The following is a 15696-nucleotide window of genomic DNA, read 5'->3' as shown; positions in this document are numbered from 1 at the left end:
AAATAAAAACAATACCTACCTGTAATGACCAGCAAAGAAGATTAGGGATATGAATGCTATCCAGAAAATTAACCAAATTAGAAACTTTGCTCTTCATATCTAATGTATCACTTAATTTTCCACTGTTAAGAAACCATAGATTATTTAATAGGCAATATTCGTCAACTTGTGAAAGTGCAAACAATGTCTGTATATCTTCATTTCCTTTTCTACTTGATAAGTTTGGGAGAGTGGAGTGAGAGACCCAAAGATGAAAATATATAAGGATGTTCAAAGATATTAAGAACATTATGGGGAGACTATCAAAAGATATATATTAAGAGTGTATACAGTAAGCTAGAGTTCATACTACACAGCAATTATATGAGAGAAATATGGTAGGTGGAATTCATACTTATGACTAGTGGATTATTGACTTTCTCCACCAAAGAAAAAAACGTTTATTGCTCTGAGTGTAAAAATATTTACAATAGTTTGTAACTATTTGAATCAAAGGAGTCATAGTACTAACAGTTATGAAGAATATATGTATGCTTTTTAAATATAACACAAATGATTGTTCAATGTATTTGATTTCAGCTTTTTGTGTCCCAAACTATTTCATAAAAGATTTCATTTACATTATCAGAGAAATCATCTCAGATGAAAAGTCTAAAACTAATTTACCAATTGCTAAATGTGCTGTAAATTGTCACTTAATAGTAAATATTAAATTGCCACAAGCCTGCTTTTTATTTTAAAACCCAATTTTATGCAGTATACAATTGAAATCTAAACTTTTCTTCTCCTGTCCAACCAAAAACAAGCCAACCAAAAATGCCTTCCTACTTACTCATTCACTTATTCATTCTTCAAATATGTATTGATTGGACATGAGTTTTATGACAAATCCACTTATCTTTAAGTGTGAATTATGTGCCATTCATACTTACTAAACGAAAACCACCAAGTGGGCATCAGTTCTCTCTATTTCTGTAAAAGCAAAATTTATTACTTGTCTGAAGTAGTGAATGCTGTGCAATCTTCATTTTCCAATTTACTAACTCAGAGTTTTTTAAGTTATTCTCATTTCCCATTATGTAACTAGTATCTTATGGGCAGGAAAATGGAATTTTAGTTTCTGTGTTACAAATATGAAGACCCACAATTGTATCTGATATCAAGGATTACCAAACACCAGATATAAAAGACTGGACTTGGGGCACCTGGGTGGCTCAGTGGTTGAGCATCTGCCTTTGGCTCAAGTCATGATCCCAGAGATCTGGGATTAAGTCACACATCAGACTCCCTGCAGAGAGCCTGCTTTTCCCTCTGCCTGCCTCTGTGTGTGTGTGTCTCTCATGAATAAATACATAAAATATTTAAATAAATAAATAAATAAAAGACTGAATGTCACAGAATAACTGGACATTGCTTGTGGTTGTCCTTTAGAAGGGATGATTGTGACTAATGAAACATTGATTTTAGCGTAATTAATGTGTTATATTTTATATTTTAAACATCTGCCTTCGGTTTAGATTATGATCCCAGGGTCCTGGGATTGAGCCTGGCATCTGACTCCACAGGGAGCCTGCTTCTCCCTCTCCCTCTACTTGGCCCTCTCCCTGCCCTCTTCTTGCCCTTTCTCACGCTGTCAAAATATATAAATCAAATCCTTAAAAAAAAAAAAAGTTTGTGCTAATATTTTCAAAGTAAAAGGAATAAATTTTTAAAGAAGGGAAGGTTTTGTATCAGCTTACAATGATATAAATGCTATTTGGAGAGTTACTTTTACAGACAAATGATAAGTAATTGGTAGATATACATTTTCTATCACTTCAGTGACTTTAACAAAAGTAATTTTTCCTGTTCTTTTGATATAAAATATTTTTGGCAAAAGAAATTAAAAATGATAAAATTATAGTAGATACAAAATACAATCAAAAGGCTCAATAAGCAGTTATTTTGCTATAAAAATTAAGATTTCAGGTTAGTTGACAGATTGTTGCACCAAGATAACAATCCATGTGAGTCTATATGGGTATTTAAATATCACATGTAGTAGATATCACATGTGTATTATATCAATAAAATTTTAATAGGTTATTTTTTATCCATATTGAGAAGATTATTAGAGCTTGCTCTTTGAAGTACTAATAACTACATGTTTTTATTTGGGATAACTTCTCATTCCTTGTAAAAAAGAAAAGGAAATTTAATTGTGACTTATGCTTGTGTAGTCCACTATCTGGATGTATCACAGTTTGTTACCCAATCACCAGTTAGACATTTTTTTTTAATTTTCAGCAATTATAAATAAAGCTACGATAAACATTTTCATACAGGGTTTTATATGAACAAAATTTTATTTTTAATAATACAGTCGACATCAGTTTAACTTTATAGGAAATTGCCAAGCTTTTTTCTAGAGAGACCATACCATTTTGCATTCCTACTGTTAATGAATGAAAGTTCAAGTAGGTGAGCTTCTATGTCAATGTTTGGTATTTTATTTTTAAAATTTTATTTTAACTCTGGCTTTCCTTTATAAAACACTGTCTAGTGAAAATAATGCGGCCTAACTTGTGGATTTGGTTTCTTCTTTCAAAGCATATCTTTGCCACAAACTATGTAATAAGGTGCATGATCTCTCTTTTCTTAAAAAAATAATATTTATCTTACTATTAATAATAAATATATTTAATTATAATATAATGATTGTCTTATAGCATAGATGATAATATCTTTGAACAGTGCACACTTATTTTCTAAAATATAGAAGTTATATATCTATTTCACTTTTGAGGTTTTGAGGTTTTTTTTCTTTTAATTGTTGTATGATCTCTTAAGAAATGCAAGGGAAACTTGTTCATGAAAACTTGCATTTGGTCTTCACATACAGTGATTGGAAGGCAAGCATAAACAGCATATATTTATTTATTTATTACTTTTTTAAGATTTTATTTATTTATTCATGAGAGAGAGAGAAGGCAGAGATATAGGCAGAAGGAGAAACAGGATCTCGCAGGAAGCCTGATATGGGACTTGACCCCAGGACCCCAAGATCATGCCCTGAGCCGAAGGCAGACCCTCAACCACTGAGCCACCCAGGCATCCCAAGTGCATTGATTTAAAACATGTTATTAAAAACATTACTAGAAAAAAAAATAAAAATAAAAATAAAAAATGAAGACATTACTAGATTAATCCTGATAATCCAAATATGCATACAAGTACTGGATTTGAGTTTGTATGCAAATATAAATATAATACTTATATACACATTTAAACTTTTTATTTCTCTTTTAATAATGACAATGATAAAGAGTTTTTCTTTAGGCTTTTTGCACTTAAATGCATCATTCATTGACTTCTAGCTAATAATATTGAAAATATACTGGTTGTGAAATAAAAAAATATTACAAACTATGTGTTGTACTTAAGAACTATATGTGTATATGCATCTCAAAGCATAATCTATATATAGAAAATGTCCTAGTTGCTTGTAATTGGATCATATTCTACAAATAGGAGACTATGGGTTGGAAGACTATATTTCAAAAGCTAATTGCTATTGTCCACATGAATTCAATCAATAATTAAATGTAATAAAATGTAAGTTTCTTTACTCCTAATTTTAAAAATTATCAATAATTTTAGAGCTGTTAAATTGCATATACAGCTATAATGTGAAAGTAAACAGCTATAAGTGAGCACACAGCTAAATGCAATAGTGTATTTTTAAAAAGGTACACTTAAATTTGCTGGTAAGTTTTATAACCCACTATCATTTTATAGTTATGCAAACTAATAGAAAAGCATTCATATCTCATGCTTCAGCACTTGAAGAATTATTGGTGTAAAATAAAATAATTACTTACAATTTTTATATTGCATTCACAGAATTACTTTTATAGACATAAACAGCACAATTAAGTTTTAATTACTGGTACAAGTAAAATGATTACTTGTTCAGTTTTGCAAAATTACTTTAAAATATTTGTTTTTAAGACCCTCTTTCACAAAAGTAAAATATTTATAAGCAAGGAAAAATTACATGTTGCAACACTTTTTCTTTGTAGGTTTCTTATAAATAAGTTCCATGGCATTAATACTATAATACTTTTTTATATTGATTTAACTTAATTTAATTTAGTCCACTAATTATTTAAGCCTGTCCATAAACCTTTTTTAGGTGAGGGATTTTTTTTACATTTTTAAGTTTTAATTTCAGTATAGTTAGCATACAGTGTTATTTTAGTTTCAGGTGTACAATATAGTGATTCAGCAGTCCTGTACATTACTCAGTATTCATCATGATAAGTGTACTCCTTAATCCCCATCACCTATTTCACCCACCCCCCCTCTATTATCAGTTTGTTCTCTATAGTTGAATCTGTTTCTTATTTTGTCTCTTTTCTTTTTTCTTCTTTTTTTCTTTTTCTTTTCTTTTCTTTCTTTTCTTTTTTCTCCTTTTCTTCTTTTCTTTTCTTTTCCTTCTTTGTTTTGTTTCTTAAATTCCACATATGAGTGAAATCATATGGTATTTGGTCTTTCTCTGACTGACTTATTTTGCTCAGCATTATGCTTTCTAGCTCCATCCGTGTCATTGCAAATGTAGATTTCATTCTATTTTATGACTGAAAGATATTCCTCTATTTATGCCACCTCATTATCTATTCATCTACTAATGGACACTTGAGCTGCTTCCATAATTTGACTATTATAAATAATCCTGCAATAAACATATGGCTGCAGGTACCCCTTTGAATTAGTGTTCTGGTATTTTTTGATAAATACCTAGTAGTGCAATTACTGGAGTTGGGTAGTTCTACTTACAACTTTTTGAGGACCTCTATGCTGTTTTCTACAGTGACTGCACCAGTTTTCATTCCCACCAACAGTGTACAAGGGTTCCTTTTTCTCTACATCCTCACCAACACTTGTTTGTTCTTGTTCTTTTGATTTTAGCCATTCTGACAGGCATAAGTTAATATCTCATTGTGGTTTTGATATACATTTGCCTACATCTTTTCATGTGTCTGTTGGCTGTATATGTCTTATTTGGAGAAATGTCTGTTCATGTCTTTTGTTTATCTTTTAATTGGGTTATTTGTGAGGTTTTTTGGTGTTGAGTTGTATAAATTATTTATATATTTTGTACACTAACCTTTTATCAGATATGCCATTTGCAAATAATTTCTCCCATTCAGGTTGCCTTTTAGTTTTGTTGACTGCTTTCTTTGCTGGCAGAAGCTTTTTATTTTTATGTCATCCCAATACTTTATTTTTTGCTTTTATTTCCCTTGCTGGAGGAAACACATCTAGAAAAATGCTGCTATCGTTGAGGTCAGAGACATTACTGCCTGTGCTCTTTCCTAAGACTTTCATGGTTCCAGGTCTCACATTTATGTTTTTAATCCAGTTTCATTCTTTTTCATGTAGTGGGCCCGTTTTCCCAGCACCATGTGTTGAAGAGATTGTCTTCTTTCCTCCTTTGTGGAAGATTAATTGACCATATAATTGTGCATTTATTTTTGGGTGTTCTCTTGATCTATGTGTCTATTTTGATAGCAGCGTCAGTGCCATACTGTTTTGATTACTACAGCTTTGTAATAGAACTTGAAGCCTGGGATTATGATTCCTCCAGTTATTGTTGTTTGTTTGTTTGTTTGTTTCTAGACTGTTTTTGGCTATTCAGCATCTGTTTTTTGGTTTCAGACACATTTTAAGATTGTTTGTTCTGTGAAAAATGCTGTTGGTATTTTGATAGGGATTGCATTAAATCTGTAGATAGACATTTAACAATATTTATTCTTCCAACCCCTGAGCATGGAATGTCTGTCTCTAACCTTTCGAAGAGGCTTAGTTTTCCCTGCATTTCATCCCAAATCCCTGTGTAAGATCCTAAAATACACAGCAAAATACTGTATAAAAACTCTTAAAGTTTGTTTTGTTTTGTTTTTGCTTCCTCATTTCACATTCATCGACAATTCACCTCTATCAGAGTTGCTTTTACCTGTCAGAATTTCTGTGCCTGGTTTTCACTAAGATTAGCAAATTATTTCATTAATATTTTTTTAAAGATTTTATTCATTTATTCACGAGACACAGAGAGAGAGAGAGAGAGAGAGAGGCAGAGACATAGGCAGAGAGAGAAGCAGGCTCCATGCAGGGAGCCAGACGTGGAACTCGATCCGGAGACTCCAGGACCACGCCCTGGGCTGAAGGCAGGCACCAAACCACTGGGCCACCCAGGGATCCCCCATTCATTAATAATTTTTAATTGCTTAAGACATTATTTTTAAAATTCTACTTTTGCTCTTTCAGGGCTTTAGTGATAAAAATATTTTTGATATTTTAAAATCCCATTTGCTTTTAAATAATACCTCCACCTTCAGTCTATTTGTTCTCAATTAGAAAATTCTATGTGAAGAACAATTACTTTGTATATTTCCATTTTTTGAACTTGTCTACATTTTTAATTGTCGTTCAGTGATATTGGATAATATTAATTCTTGATGATTTGAATCTCTTGTTAAATAAATTAGTTAAATAATATATAAGACTTAAAAATACTACAGTGTTTCCTAGATTTTATTATTGAAAATACTCTGACCACATTACTTATGGTGGACTCTACCAGATGTTGAATGCAGTGTTTATCAAATTATTGCTCATCATGGTTTTTGCCATATCTATGTATCACTAATATCTTATTTCTACATGTGATCCTATAGATTACAACTGTATGCATAGAAATTCAGAGACAAGAATGTAATTGAGCTTCCCTCATTTCTGTAAGCCCAGCATCTGAATAGTTATGTGGGAAGATTAAGTTGAAACAGTTTTGAAGCTCTCATAGACATACCTAACCACCAGTTCTATAATTCAGGTGATAAGAACAAGCGGGAATTTTAAAACATTCCTACAGGAGTCTCCTCCTAAGCAAAAATATCCATGAAATTATAACTTTTATATTCTGATGAGTACACCTAAGTAAGTAGTAAGTATATCAAAATGCTCATGATTTTTCATGTAAAAGTATCTCACGTAATGTAAGGAATACTAACCAAAACAATTGTAAATGGAAAGAATTCATAGAATTTTTATCACCACCTTCTAATTACTTTCATCTTATTGTATTACATCAGTACCAAATAGAGTATAAGTCTATACATTTTGTTAAAATGATCCCTGGGGACATACATATCCTAGCCTTACTATTTTATCAGTAATATTTGCATATAAATATCATAGCCTTATATTTTATGAACCATATTTATCTTTTGATGAAAAGAATTAGAACTATTTCTCTTATTCTTTGTATTATTGGGATATAGCATATTGCTAAGTTGTAATAGACATGGAAGATACATTTGCTGAACTGAATTCTAAAATAAATTCAAATTTTAAAAACATAATAAAAATATTTGTAATGCTGGGGTGCCTGAATGGCTCAATCAGTTGAGCATCCAATTATTGATTTTGGTTGAGGTTATGATTTCAGGGTTGTGAGACTGAGCTCTGCATTCCGGCTCTACACTCAGCAGGGAGTTTGCTTTAGGCCCTTTCTCCCTTTCCTTCTACCTCTCCCTCCATTCACACAGGCTTTCTCTCTCTCTTAAAACCAATCAATCTATATATCTTTAAAAACTATTTTTAGGGATCCCTGGGTGGCGCAGCGGTTTAGCGCCTGCCTTTGGCCCAGGGCGCGATCCTGGAGACCCGGGATCGAATCCCACATCGGGCTCCCGGTGCATGGAGCCTGCTTCTCCCTCGGCCTGTGTCTCTGCCTCTCTCTCTCTCTCTCTCTCTCTCTCTGTGACTATCATAAATAAATACATAAAAAAATTAAAAAAATAATAATTTGTCTAAAAAAATAAATAAAAAATAAAAACTATTTTTAATGCTATAATATGGCACTCCAGTTTGTATATATACATATAATCATATATACACACTCTATTTTCATTATGTACATGTACTCTTGTAGTACTTTAATTACAATGCAAATTTCCCATCCCACATATTTTTTCTTGTTCACTTTTTTACTTTATATCTATATTTTATGTATTTCCTTTCTTTCCCTTTTTCTTTTTCTTTCATCTACCTCTCTCCATTTCTTTTCATGATTCCTCAAATATCAGTCCAGGGAGTTCTACAAATCCCTGAGGTATATCTAAGAGATTCTGATATAGTAGGTCTGCAGAAATCCTAAAAGAAATGGAGTTTTGCAAATATCTCCGGTGATTCTAATGCAGATGGTCACTGTACAAAACTTTGGGATACACTGTAGTTCTAAAAGGGAGATGAGTAATTTTTGAAAACTAAATAATATGCTAGTGAATCATTTTGGTAAAGTTTATTATAAGTTTAAAATATTACACCATTAACATAAGAGATCAATAAATAGATAAATTAACATAAATTAGAAATATACTAGTCTCTCACAACTTTGATGTTTAGCTTGTTTTATACAATCGGTAGAGAACTTGGCTGAGAAATATAATGCCTGAAGTAAAATTAATTTAAGAAGACCAATAACATGAGTGAACCTTTAATGTGAGCAACAACATCACTACCAAAAATAGCAAGATAGTAAATACAAAATGATATAAATAATATTTTATATATGTTAAAGGCATAACAGTGGATTCTTCATATCATAATTTTGATTCTGCAGGAGAATGTGTCTTTTTTCTCTGCATAAACTTAAGTTCTGTTTAAATGTGAGAATTGGATATGCTAATTCTCCAAGATTCTCCAAGATGACTTCTGGCCCAGGGAACCTAGGGAATGTGGATTCAAACTTTCCAAGCCTGCCACTATTGTATGTGCCATTGTGATACTATAATTACAACAGCTATTTTTCTATAATCCTATATATATTCTCCTATATTTGGGAGATCATACACACACACACACACCACACACACATAAACATATATGTTATCCTATCTAAGAATATATATATATATATATATATCAAATCTTCTCCTTTATTTAGTGAAATATGGAAAACTAATAGAGTGATTTAGTAGTGACCAAGATGGCCTTTACATTTTCCTCAGCTTGAGTAATCTTTAGAGAGCTTTTTTCTTTCTATAATTTTCAACTTCCCTTTTCCTAGAACATTTACTTTAGAAAAATTGCAATTGTAAATTCTTTCTCTGCCCCTTTGAGATGTATTTCTCTCTAAGCCTCTTTGTAGTTTTACAGTCCACACATGTCTTTCTCAAGGACCTGGGAGCCATCCATTTGAAATATAATCATAAAGGAAGAAAGCTTCTTTACCTCCCAGTCTCTGGGAGAAGATAGAACCTTGCTTTGACAAGTATCGATTGGCAAATAGATAACCTACCTAATCTTATACCTATAAATCTCCTCCTGAATATATCCTCTAGAACTTTTCTACTAGCTTATCCTTACTGCTTCTTGTTTTGGGGAATTGAGCTCAAACCCTGTCCCTTATTACAACAGTCTTGAATAAAGTCTCCCTTACCTTTTTAATTCTGTGTAATGCAATTTTTTGACATTAGTATTTACTTCTTTATGTTACAAGAAAATGTACATTACCAAGAAAACCTTAAAATATAAAAAAATAAAAATAAATCAATATGTTGTATTGTACGATATCTAGCTACTCAGTTGCTGTCTAATTAGACTTATAATCACTAATGAATCTCTCATTACAGATAACAGTTGGTTTTGATGTATCATTTTAACTTATCTCTGTAGTTTTCGTGTGTCATAATAATCTCTACCAATAGCCTCTTTCGATGTTTGACATTTATATTATCATTACTTCCTACTTCAAACGGGTATGTAAGATATAAAAATGGTGAGATAATTTGTGCTTTTTTGGAAAAGTGTATAATTATTATTATTCTCTAAGCCTCAGTTTTCTGATCTACAAATGTTCTCTTTTTAAAAAAAATCATATATAGAAAGAGAGACAGAGAGAATAGTTGATCCACAATGTTACATTAGTTTCAGGTATACAAAAAAGTAATTCAATAACTCTGTACAGTATACTATGCTCACCACAAATATATTATCTGTCATCATGCAACCCTATTACAATAGCATTGGCTATATTCCCTATTTTGTGTCTTTTATTCCCATGACTTATTCATTCCATAACTGGAAACCTGTATCACCCACTCACCTTTGCCCATCCCCCTATCACCCTCCCCTCTGGCAACCATCAGTTTGTTCTCTGTATTTATAGGTCTGATTCTGCTTTTTGTAGTTTATTCATTTGTTGTTAGATTCCACATATAAATGAAATTATATGCTATTTGTCTTTCCTTGTCTGACTTATTTCACTTAGCATAATACTCTCTAGGTCCATCCATGTTATTGTACGTGGCATGATCGCATCCTTTTGTGTTTTTATGGGTATGTAATATTCCATATTATTATTACTATATTATTCTATATATATTTCTCACATCTTCCTTATCTATTCATCTATCAATGGACACTTAGGTTGCTTCCATATCTTGGCTAATATATATAATGCTGCTATTAACATAGGAGTGCATATATCTTTTGAATTTTTGTTTTTATTTTCTTTGGGTAAATACTGAGCATCAGAATTATTGAATCCTATAGTATTTCTATTTTTATTTTTGAGGAACCTCCATACTGTTTTCCATGAATGAAACCATCAACAAAACAAAGTGCCAACCTATTAAATGAGAGAAGATATTTACAAATGATGTGTCCAATAAAGCATTAATATCCAAAATATAAAAGAACTTATTCAACTCAACACCAAATCACAACAAAACAAAAGGCAAATTATCTAATTAAAAATGGGCAGAAGACCTGAATTGACATTTTTCCAAAGAAGACATACAGAAGGCCAACAGATACATGAAAAGATGCTCAGCATCACTAATCAGAGAAATGCAAATCAAAGCCACAATGAGTTATCATTTTACCTTTGTCAAAATGACTAGAATCAAAAAGAAGGAACAACAAATGTTGGCAAAGATCTAGAGAAAAAGGAAACTTCATGCACTCTTGGTGGGGATGTAAATTGGTATAACCACTGTGTAAATGCTCTTTCAAAGGTTGAAGATTGAGGTGATTTATATCATAAACACTTTATATGTTATTTTAAAAATATAATAAGAATATCTTATTAAAAAGTCGTGGCTATTCAAAAAATATATAAAGATTCATTGTATCAAAGGGATATGTATTCATCATGCCCTACTTTTAAAGCATTATCAATTAAATCATTTATCATTTTCATTTTTTATAGACCTGATCAAAATATTCCTAACAGAAAGGAAATAATTAGAATTAAAGTTACTTGAATTAATATAATTTCTTTCTTAGTATAAATTCTAAGGGTATCATCAATGTATTTGAATAACATTCAGATCATTATAAGACAAAAGCAACCATAAGTTGGCATATAAATCATAATATGATGGCATTAATCATATTATGGGGGAGCAATTAAGTTTCAGTATGTAAAGAAGTGCTCTGGGAAATTTAAATTTCTTTTATAACCTCATTATATTAACATTTAGCAATATAGTTGAAGCACATATTCACAGCTTAGGGCTTCCTTGATCTACTATAAAAATGGTTTAATCTTTGAAAATGGGTTATATAGCCATACTTTTACAAATTTTCCTCATGAGAATGATCTTTTTCCTAACTTGAAAAAAAAAAATACCTCCAGTATGTAAAAATAATTAAAACATGCACTTAACAAGCATGCAAAAACTTAACAAAAAAAGCAAAACAACTTTTACTCTTCCTTTTTTTTAAAAGATTTTATTTATTTATTCATGACAGACACATACAGAGAGAGAGAGAGAGGCAGAGACACAGGCAGAGGGAGAAGTAGGCTCCATGTAGGGAGCCTGACGTTGGACTCGATAACAGGTCTCCAGAATCATACCCTGGGCTGAAGGCAGGCACCAACCGCTGGGCCATCAGGGCTGCCCATACTCTTCCTTTCTTAATATATACCAATTCACTTATCTTCTAACTTCCTCCCACATTTTTCATAAGTAGGGCTCAATATTCGCATCCAGTTTATTCTCAAAGTTTCTCATTCTTTTGGCTTTACTTATTGGAATATATGATAAGTCACAGCTATCATATACTACCATACACTGTGTGTGGAAATCCTAAAATATCTGCCCAATAGAAAATTTATTCAAATTCCCATTTAGGCAAAATCCTTAGTCACTAAATATTGAGCCTTTAAAATAAAATCAACTTTCAACTAAAGCAGGGTCTATTGGATTGTTCCTGGATCCTATAATTCTCCAACATCAGGAGACTTCCCAGAAAAGAAGCTGGAAACCAAATAAAAATCCTTGTGCTGTCAGTCTCCGGTAGGAAAGACGAGTCAATGTGACTGTTTATTGGTTTTTTTCCAAAGCAAATGTTTGTTCTAGTAAAATTATAGTCTTTCTTCCCATAAAAATATAACTGCCTTTTATATTCAAAACATTTTAGAAGCTATATTTCGTAATAAAAATGACATTAACAGTAAACAGTTGTTAATATCACATTTATCAGATTTTGTATGTTAAATTAAGTTTATCTATTTTAAACTTCTTATATCGAAGAAAATAAATATATATCCTTACTTGTACCTAAAAATATCTTTTTACATTCAACTTCATATATTTACTTTGATTTCCTCATTTTTTAATAATAGGCTCTAACATTTAAAAAAAAACAATTTCTTACAAATTTGCCTTCCATAAAAGTGCATGGAAGCTTAAAATATTTCCTCCTTTTCCAAATATCCATGTTGAAATGTATATAAAGTATTGGTGCGTATAATTAAAACAGTATAAAATATTGAAAATGATAAAATCAGTATATCTGCTTACTGGATTCATTTCTATAACTTTCAATATAATATAAAATCTTTACAAAATGCAAACTTTAATATATAACATTTGATTCTGTGGCAGTGATTCCAATAATTTATCTGTTACTTATATCATGTGCATTGATAATACTGTAAATTAATAAAAGGAATCTAGGTCATTACCAGGGGGAAAAAAAGAAGGTGCAATGAAGATGAAGTGTGGCCATGATGAGGTGTAGAGACATTGACAAGTTCAATGATTTCTTCCTTGAAAATAAAATTACAAATGATTCAAGAGTGATAAAAATTCAGCATTCTGTTTTGTCCATTGCTAATTTCATTCCTAAATTGTGGGTTGGAATAACCATATTACTAATACTGATGGTCATCATTTAATTACATTGGACATACATTTTGATTTTTCTCCATTTAATATAGAAAATTGCTTTGGCTAAAATATGTCCATTTTTTTCTATTTTTAAAGTGTAGCCTCTGTGTTTTAATCCATAATCTCCTAAAGTATTGAATTACGTGGTTTGGCTTTACACTACTTGAAGATTAAGCATTTCCTTTACTTCCTTTTAAATTAACCTTCCATTAGTTTTTGAATGATCTCTCCTTCTTATATTATGGAATAGAATATAAAAAAGGATCTTATCAATTTTACTATACACTTCAAAATCTTAACTCAATTATATTCACTCTATCTCTTCACATTTCCAGGCTAAATAATCTTAACTTCCCCACTTTTCCTTTTGTATATGTGTAAGTTTCATTCTACTTTAATCATCTTACGTGTCCTTTTGTGAACTCTTTCATCCTTATCTTACCCCAGGGAATGTATCCTAACTAAGACAGTGCTTCATATTGGAAGATTCTATATATAATTATAACATACATTAGTGCTATTAATTTGCATTTATATACCATTTCATTTATGCAAAGTGCTTTCAGTTTATCTTTACAATATTGCTAGGAACTTATTAGCATATGTGCTTGGAAAGAGAAAGTACAAAGAGGTTGAAACTAACCCCAAATCACTAACAGTATATCTAAATTATTTTTGAGACGACAGAAAATGAACCTTTTTGTTTAAAAAAATATTTTAAAAAAGCTAATTTTATTGATAGAAACTTACTAAAAGTCATTGTTAATTTTCTGGCAATAGAAAGAACAAGTGGACAAAATGACAAATTTGTTACAATATTCTTTTTAAACTAGAAAGACTACTTGTTTAGGGTATATGAGAATGACTTAGAAAAGTATAACTTTGTCGAGTGTAAAATCCTTTAACAAAAGGATAATGAATTTCCAATATTTTAAAAATTAAAAAACACTCAAAATTAATTGAAGTGTCTTGAATCTAGCAAATACCATCAGGAATATAGATTTCTGTTTTAAATCTTAGGAAATAACTCCCCTTCATTTTTATGTGCATTAGAGGAGCCTGTTCTGATTATTTGAATTACACAACTCTGTTTTAGACTTTTGGCTTAATGGAGATTTACCATATTAATCCCTAGACTTTCTTTCTCTCAAATTAGGTGTAATGTCTGAAATTAAGGTCCAATATTATGTACAGTCTTGACTGGTGAAATTAGGAAAGCCTCAAATGACCTAACCAAAAGCTTAATGTCTTCTCTCTGCTCCTGTGTGTAATATCCCCTAGACCAAACAACAATAACCACTTCATCATCAAATAGACCAGCTAAAATCTCTGCTTATAATTAAGTAGCAAGCTTCAGTTCCATGCCGACCCACAGAATAGTTTAAACAAGTCCAACACATCCTCCTTTGGGAATCAGGAGACACCTTACCCTCTTGTGAGTCTGCTTCCCACAGCCCCTGGTTCTTCATTATGTTCCAGATTGCCACCCTTGTGTGGTCCTGCCTGGAGTGCAGTGTCCTCCTTTCCTGAGCTGTGAGTGTATGTGACTCATAAACCTCTGTGTATCTTATCTATCCAATGTCAGATATCATGTTTCTGGCCATTTCTATAATCCCAGAGTGGGCATCACTCCTTCCCTGAAGGGGTGTATAGGAGGTAATTACATCACTCCTTCCCTGAAAGGGTGTATAGGAGGAAGTAATAATGACAATTCTTGCATCACTGGACACAGTGTCCACCAATGAAAGATAGCCAAAAGGAGTATTTCATATGTTAGTATGCTTATATGTCACAATGATTTAAAAAAAACTGTGAAGTGTGTGCATTTACAAATAAGCATAGAGGTTTTCCAAGAATTTCCTTCTTTCTTTCTTTCTTTCTTTCTTTCTTTCTTTCTTTCTTTCTTTCTTTCTTTTCTTTTTTTTTTAATCTACAGTCCTCTAGGGAAGCAGTGTTTGAAAATCAATTTCTTACAATAAAATCAGATTCTTAGGGCATTTCCTGGTTTTCCACAGTATCCAAATTTCAATATTCTTAAGAACCTTTGTGAAAAGTGGCTAATTTTAGTTTGGCATGCAGAAATACTACAAGGAGAAAGCAAAGATTATTCCCGAAGTAGAAACAAGAAAAGGCTATTCATAAGTACTAAACTTATTGCGAAGATTCTTTGTGGCAAAAGAAATAGAGCATTTTCTCAATCTTTGCAATAATTAAAGGGACAGATATTATTTCCTCATTTAAAACATAGAGAATAGCTGATTTAAAAAATATATTTATTTATTTGACAGCACACAAGCAGGGAAAAGGGAATCAGGCTCCCTGCTGAGCTAGGAGCCTGATGTGGGACTTGATCTCAGGCCCCTGGGATCATGACCTGAACTGAAGGCAGATACTTAACCAGCTGAACCACCGAGGTGCCCTAGAAGAGCTGATTCTGAGAAGATGTCTCCTTCTCAAAATTTTACTGTTA

The 15696-nt window shown here is 31.6% G+C and overlaps 1 long non-coding RNA gene across 1 annotated transcript in view; it reads right to left on the bottom strand.

Annotated features, from left to right (window-relative positions):
• LOC144316777 (uncharacterized) overlaps nt 1-14858 on the bottom strand; it is a 33366-nt gene extending 18508 nt beyond the window's left edge. The window contains exon 1 of the long non-coding RNA XR_013382628.1: nt 14656-14858. This is a non-coding gene — a long non-coding RNA (uncharacterized LOC144316777). The remainder of the gene's footprint in view (nt 1-14655) is intronic.
• Nucleotides 14859-15696: the final 838 nt, after the last annotated feature.

The sequence above is a fragment of the Canis aureus genome, chromosome 7 (genome assembly GCF_053574225.1).
Source record: "Canis aureus isolate CA01 chromosome 7, VMU_Caureus_v.1.0, whole genome shotgun sequence".
Classification (NCBI taxonomy): domain Eukaryota; kingdom Metazoa; phylum Chordata; class Mammalia; order Carnivora; family Canidae; genus Canis; species Canis aureus.
The sequence above is the reverse complement of the archived record's forward strand: the minus strand, read 5'-3'. Positions and strand labels throughout refer to the sequence as shown.